This window comes from Lolium perenne, chromosome 3 (genome assembly GCF_019359855.2).
Source record: "Lolium perenne isolate Kyuss_39 chromosome 3, Kyuss_2.0, whole genome shotgun sequence".
Lineage (NCBI taxonomy): Eukaryota > Viridiplantae > Streptophyta > Magnoliopsida > Poales > Poaceae > Lolium > Lolium perenne.
Genome location: NC_067246.2, coordinates 336,073,697 through 336,080,582, shown reverse-complemented (window position 1 = coordinate 336,080,582; position 6,886 = coordinate 336,073,697). Strand labels below are relative to the sequence as shown.

At 51.3% G+C, this 6,886-nt stretch overlaps 1 long non-coding RNA gene across 2 annotated transcripts; it reads left to right on the top strand.

The window, feature by feature from the left end:
- Positions 1-2,068: 2,068 nt before the first annotated feature.
- LOC127345917 (uncharacterized) lies at positions 2,069-5,074 on the top strand. 2 transcript variants are annotated; one of them, XR_007879127.2, is made up of 4 exons: positions 2,069-2,427; positions 2,516-2,758; positions 2,853-2,935; positions 3,439-5,074. It is a non-coding gene; the product is annotated as an uncharacterized lncRNA (long non-coding RNA). The 2 variants fall into 2 exon arrangements; XR_011754398.1 differs by lacking the exon at positions 3,439-5,074 and having other exon boundaries at positions 2,853-3,093.
- Positions 5,075-6,886: the final 1,812 nt, after the last annotated feature.

Below are 6,886 nucleotides of genomic sequence, written 5' to 3'. Positions count from 1 at the left end.
CGTTGATTGAACCGCTTAATGAAGGTTTGCAATGTTCCTCCATAGATCTTTGGGGCCGATCCCAAGGATCGGCCTCGCCACGTTTGTCCACAGGTTTGTTCATGTTATACGGTCAGGCCGGTGGACAAGACCAGCCTAACCCCGTCCTTCGTGACGTCGATGCGCTCGCAGTCGTCCAAATTGATGCCTGAGAGTGGCTCTTGGCCTGTTGTCTCCCAAACGTTCATGCCAGCCGTTGAAATCTCGGCTGAGTCATCTGCATGGACGACTTCTACATCATCTCCATCCCACTGTATTACGCATTGGTGCATCGTGGACGGAATGCAACAGTTGGCGTGGATCCAATCTCTTCCTAGCAAGACAGCATAGGTGCTCTTGCTATCGATGATAAAGAACGTCGTAGGGATGGTTTTCCTTCCTACGGTCAGATCCACGTTCAGAACACCTTGTGCGTCAGACGCTTGGCCGTTGAAATCGCTCAATGTCACGTTGGTCTTGATCAGATCCGAGCTAGAGCGTCTCAACCGACGTAGCATGGAGTGTGGCATGATGTTGACTGCCGCTCCGGTGTCCACCAGCATCTTGTTGACAGGCTGCCCATCGATATAACCTCGCAAGTACAGGGCCTTCAGATGTCTGTAGCTTCTTTCTCGTGGCTTCTCAAAGATAACCGGCCGTGGGCCGCAGTCAAGTTGTGCCATAGGTGCTTCGTCTAATCCTGGAGCACTAAACTCCGTCGGAAGGATGAACACCATGTTTGTGCCAGCCGATGTTTCATCATCGGCTTTCTTTTGTCTGGGGCGCCACTCTTTCTTTTGTGGCCTACCTTCTTCGTCCAGGGTTCGCTGAATTTTAGCGGCCAGATCAGGCCGCGCCTTCCTCAACGTGTGCAGGTATAACCTTTCGGCTTCCTCCAGACCACGTAGTCGCTGAACCCTACGCTTTTGGGAACGGCTGAGTCCATCAGGGCACCACCTTGGCCGGTGGTACTTATCTTCTTCTTCATCATCGTCTTCTAGTTCCTCGAGATCTTCTACCCGAGAGGACTCAGCGTTCTTGTTCTGAGGCGGGAGAGGCCCTAGACGTTTGAACACGGACACGTTAGCTGCATCCTTCTTCTTCTGTCTACATTCTGGGCAGTTGCCGATTGTAGGCAATCGGCTCATTCCTGAATCCCAGCAGTGTCTGAAGAAGGGACAGTCCCAGTGCCTATCCACGTCGTCTTGCTCTCTCGACTTTTCCTTGGCGTGGCGCTCATATCTCTCCTCATCGCGCTCCCGCCGACGATGTCTCCTGGCATCCCTAGCCAGGCGATCCCTTTCATCATCGTCGTTGTATCGTCGGCGTTGGTCATATCGACTCACATACTTGTTGAGGAGGTGATCAGAGAGAGGTCGCTGATATCTTACATTCTTCACTTCTCCCTCTGTGACGTAGCGCTTGCCATCGTGCCGGAGCCGATCGCGTGGAGCGGCTTCCTCTGTGTCCTTGCTACGAGGGCAGCTGCCCTCGTCTCCGTCCTTACGAGAGTGGTGCCCAGGTCCTACCATGTTGACATTGAACGAGAATCCTGGCTGGCACCCTCCTGGGTAAGTGCACTCCACCATGTTAACGGCGGGGAAGGGGTGTGTAACGGCCCCGGATAATACCCCTACTAGAATTTTTTGTTCTTTTTCTTTAAATGCAGCATCATGTCATTATCCGTCATATCATCCATGTTTCACAAAATAAAATTATTTTATAAAACCTAACTATTTTGTTTTCTCTCTCACCCATCTGTGGTTGAATTCAAAATCGAGAATTAATTTGAACTTTGTTTTCAAAACCAGTTTTCAAATAAAAAATAAAATTTTTCAAAACTCTAATCTGCTAATCTAGATCTGGATCTCTTTATTTTAGCCTGCTTCCTTTCTTTCTGGCCCAGTCCAAACCATCCCCACCATCCACCACCGGCCCACCTTTGTCCACCGAAGGGGTATGCTCGCTTGTCCTCTTCTTCCACGCGAGGAACGTGAACCCCCCCCCCCCCCCCCCCCGTGGTAGACGTCACCTCCGAGCGCCCCACGCCAACCACTCCCCACCTGCTTCTTTCCCCCTTCCACCGAGGCAACCAACGCAAACCCTAGACCTCCTCCTCCCTCGCGCTGTCGCCCCATCTTCTCTCAATTTTCTTCTTCTCTGTGAACCAACAAAACGAACGAACAGCACACCACCATGGCGCCGATGTTCCAGACCTTCCCCCACCATTCTGAGGGCACCGTTAGAAGCGCCTCGTCGTCCTCTTCTTCCGTGTGCAAGTAATCGAGCCGGGGCTCGCTCAATCAACGCCAGTTTCGTCGATTCTCTTCTCCGGCCGTCACCCTCCGGCGAGGATTCCGGCCGCCTCCGTCATCCCCCGAACTTTCTGCGGCTTTCTTCACGTTCCTGGTGAGCGGGCGCATTTCTCAGACCTCTCCTCGTTCTTCCTTTCGCTCTCAAGTGCTCCACCGGCGTTGACCGCTGCTTGCCGCCGCAGGTGCTCGCCGTCGGCATCGCTCCGGTGCCTCCCCGTCTTCAATTCCGCCAGATCCTGCATCCCCACGAAGTTACGCATCGAACGCGCCATCTCCCTCGTCCTGATTCGCGCGGAAGTGCCAGATCCCTCCTCGACTGAGGCATCCTCCATGGCTGAACGTGTGCGATCTCGACTGCATGTTTTCCTATGTGTTCAAGTAGTGCGTCCCCGTCTTATACATCAGTAACATCTACCAGCGCAGTGGTAAGCTGCAGTCTTTCTAAACCAATATATCACGTGTTCAACTTACCAATCTGGCTAATTATGCCATCTTTTTGTTCTCTAATTCATTCCTCAGATCCACACGCTGATGGGCCTGGCCCCAGATCCTCCTGGCACAGCCCAACGCCTAGGTCGAGCCAACCTTCCCCTGTCGGCCAGGTAGTAGGCCACCGCCCAGATTCAGCCCGTCTCCCTTTCTCTCTTTTCCTATTCTATTTTTCTTTTGTCAAATCTCCCTAAAATCATATCTTATGATCCGTAGCTCGGAACAAAATGTTTTATATATGAAAATTGATCAGAAAAATGTGCTGAACATGAATATGACATCCAATCATCTGTTTGTATCTCGCATCATGTAGCGCGTTGATAGTCGTGCATGTTCACCTAACATATATGCGGAGTATTTCGGACACCGCCTAGGTTTTCCCCGCTCCGTTTAACTTTGAAGTCACTCACCCTTGCCATGCTACTGCCATGTTAAGCAACCTTTAACTTTGTCGGTAGAAATGCAACTCTAACCTAATTTGGTTACCCGGGGTTACGACTCTGATTAAATTGGATAAGTGCATTGCATCATCGTTACCATGTCATGCATATCATATTGATCATGCTGGATCTTCTTTATCTGTAGTAGTAAGACTTGCATACGTTGTGTGTTCCAGCATTTGCTTCTTCCCGGATAGGATCGCGAACTGGTGCGGTGAGATACGACAAGTTCTCCGGATGTCCCTCGGCAAGCTTTAACAGGCAAGCATTTTCCCCTATACTTCTGCCCCTGCAGAAGTCGCTCACCTATTTTATTTTGCCTTCTCCCTCATGCTATCCTTAAGTTGCGTTCTTGTCACGTGTCCCTTCCACTTGTTACCTCAAGCAGACCATATTGCCACCACCAACCACCAACTACCTACAGATGTTGTTTGGTTATCGGGTCTGCCTTGCGAGTCGTAGTGCATGCTAGTGCTGTTTATATCTCGTTACCGTTACCGCTATCTTATCGGGTTATCTGTTGGGAATCATGACACATGGTTTATGGACATATCTGTTGAGGGTATCATGGTTACTTGTTAATAATTGTTAGCGGAGGCATCGGTGGGTCAGCTGATCATTTTATGATGGCTCACTTGTGTTTCATAAATATCTTAGGACCCCGAGTTCTTGTTATCTGTTCTGAGACTGAGCGCTCTAACCACACGTGGGTATGTTTCTGGGTCTCCCCTCGGCCACTGCCGGAATCTACAGCTCTGTCCAGTGGCCACAACTAGTTTGCCATATTTTTACCATTTGTTGTTGCGTGCATGCCTGCCTGCTACTTATTTACTTTGGGAAGCCCCTGGGTGCCTTGTATCCCTTGTTTCTGGTATGCACGTATAGGTCGTGGAGCCTCTGCGAAGTGGTTTATCGCCCCAGTGTGTGTTTAAACCACCTAGCACGTTGACACACATAGCTAAGTCCGCTTCGGAGATACGGCCGGACTTCGATACGGGTTCAACTTGGTTAGGTGGCTTCCTGGACATTGTTGTCGTGAAGGTGAGTGCGAGTCGTGATATTCACCTGTCGCAAGTGGGTTGATCGTGCGTGTGGACACATTTGGGCACCCCTGCAGGGTTAATTCTTATCGATAAGCCGCGTCCGCGGTTATGGACGACTTGGAGCTGTATGACTCGGCCATAGACAACTTACACCTGCTGTTTCAATCATAATAACTTGTGTAGTAAGCTAGAACAACTCTAATAATAAATGGCTAAAACTTCACAACCGTGTGAGTGCCTTTGCAAGTATTTCTTGGCGAAGGGGGAACACATCGGCTGTGTTATGTTTGCAGAGTATAGAACTGTTAGTTACGCTCTCTCACCTTCTCTTATAGACGACTGTTGTAGAGTGTCTCTATAGGTTTTTAGTGCTTGCGCGCTGCCGCTTAACCCCACCATATTGCCTATGACGTTTCTCTTGCGTCCTCTAAGTCCCCTGCGTGCCTCAAGTACAAAGGACGACTGGTTGACGAATGCTTATACGTCTTGAAGTCTTGTTAAGTACGAACCCGTACTTATTGCTGCTTCTACGGGACATAAGCGGGCAGGTATGAAGATATGTTCGATGAAGACGACGTTAGCAAGGTTACCCTTCCGGCTTGGCCTGGGCAGGGTTATGGACGCCATCGTTTATCTTCAGGACTCTTAGTCCAAGTTGTATCTTGTCCGTACTCGGATGTATTCGATCTTCTGTATGATTTGGATCTTTGTATGTATATATTTGTATCTTGACTCGTTGGAGTCGTTGTTGTAATATATCTGTTTCTTCTGGGCTCTATTGTAATCCTGTTGTAATGTTACCGCTCGTGATTGATTCCACCCGCATCGCGTGCAAGCCTTCGGCGTGTACGAGGCGCTTGGTGGTGCGTCTCCTAGAATCGATATCGTGCGGATTTCAGCGGAGTCGCTGGGATCCTCATGGTACCGGTTTTGGGGCGTCACAGGGTGTGTGTCGACTTTCATGGCGTACTGGCTGAAAATTAGACGCCCTTGTTCTATCGCCATTTGGATCTGCTGACGCCACACCCTGCAGTCGTTGGTGGGATGGGTGAACGTGTTATGCCATTTGCAGTATGGCTTCCCGTTCAGCTCCTGCGCCGTGGGGATCTTGTGGCCTTCGGGTACCTTTAGCTGCTTCTCCTTAAGTAAGAGGTCGAAAATCTGCTCAGCTTTGGTAACGTCGAAGTCAAACCCTCTGGGAGGACCTTGTGGCTTAACCCACTTGCAGGGTACGGGGCTTGCCCCCCGAGTCCATTCAGCCACTGCTACCTCCTGATCTCCCGCAGAGCCTTCGTCTTCATCTGCCTCAACCAGGACCACCGCACGCTTGAACTTATCCTGGTATACATCTGGGTGGCGCTGTTCATATCGACAGCCTTACGCACCATGTGCGCCGGTGAAGGGTAGTACGCTTGGGAGGCCACGTCCTTGATCGGTGATGCGAGACCCACCACCGCCAACTCGATCGCTTCTTTTTCAGTCACACGAGCCGAATAGCATCGGTTCTCGACGGTCCTGAAGCGCCGGATGTATTCTCGACCGCTGTTTCTCCGCGCTTCGACGTACTTGTGCTAAATCGGCAATGCCGGCCTCGGAAGCCTCTCGAGTGATACCGCATGTGGAACCGCTCTTCCAAGCGCTCCCAAGTCCGGATTGAGTGCGGTGGCAGCGATGTGTACCACCCGAAAGCCGATCCCGTGAGGGATCGTGCGAAGAACCTCACACGCAGCTCATCTGATGCTGAGATCGTGCCCAGCTGTGCCAAATATCGGCTCACATGCTCGATGGAGCTGGAACCATCTGATCCATTAAACTTGGAGAAATCAGGGAGCCGATATTTGGGTGGTAGCGGGATCAACTCGTACGCGTTGGGGTACGGCTTGGAATAGCCGATTGTCCTCCTTTTCGGCACCATACCGAACTGGTCTCTCAGGATGGTACTGATCTGATCCGCGGTGCTGGCTGCAGGAGTCGAACTCTGAAGATTCGCCGGAGTGGCATACTTAGCCAGCCATGCTTGCTTTTCCAGCTCTGAGCCAACTGCAGGAGTTGAGCTCTGGAGGTTTGTCGGAGTGGCGTACTTAGCTAGCCACGTCTGCTTCTCAAGATCTGTTCCCGAAGTTCCTCCTGTTGTTCTAGAAGTCCCTGCTGTTGCAGTCTGGTTTGTGAGTGCCCGATTCTTGCGATGCGGCACGTATGTGCACGTGTATCCGTGAGGGATCTCCTTAGGCGCCTCATGCAAGAACTGGTAGTCACTAGGGTCACCACCGATCTTGTAGACGACGTATGCCGGTGAATTCGGCACTTCTGGTGCTGCCAACGCGAATGGCAGCGGTGGACGGGACTGGAGTGGCATTTCTCCTTGGTAAGTCCCGAGAGCTGGTCCTGACGGAGAGTACTGATGCCTCATGATTTCCTGGATCACCTGTTGATAAGGGAGCGACCCACTGGATCCTCCTTAGTTGATGCCCGATCTTTCACAGCGAGAACCTGGGGTAGAGAATCCTCCCAACAACGCGATGAACGCAGCCTGGAGAAGAGGGAACGAATCCAGCAAGCAACGGATCGATGAACGACCGCC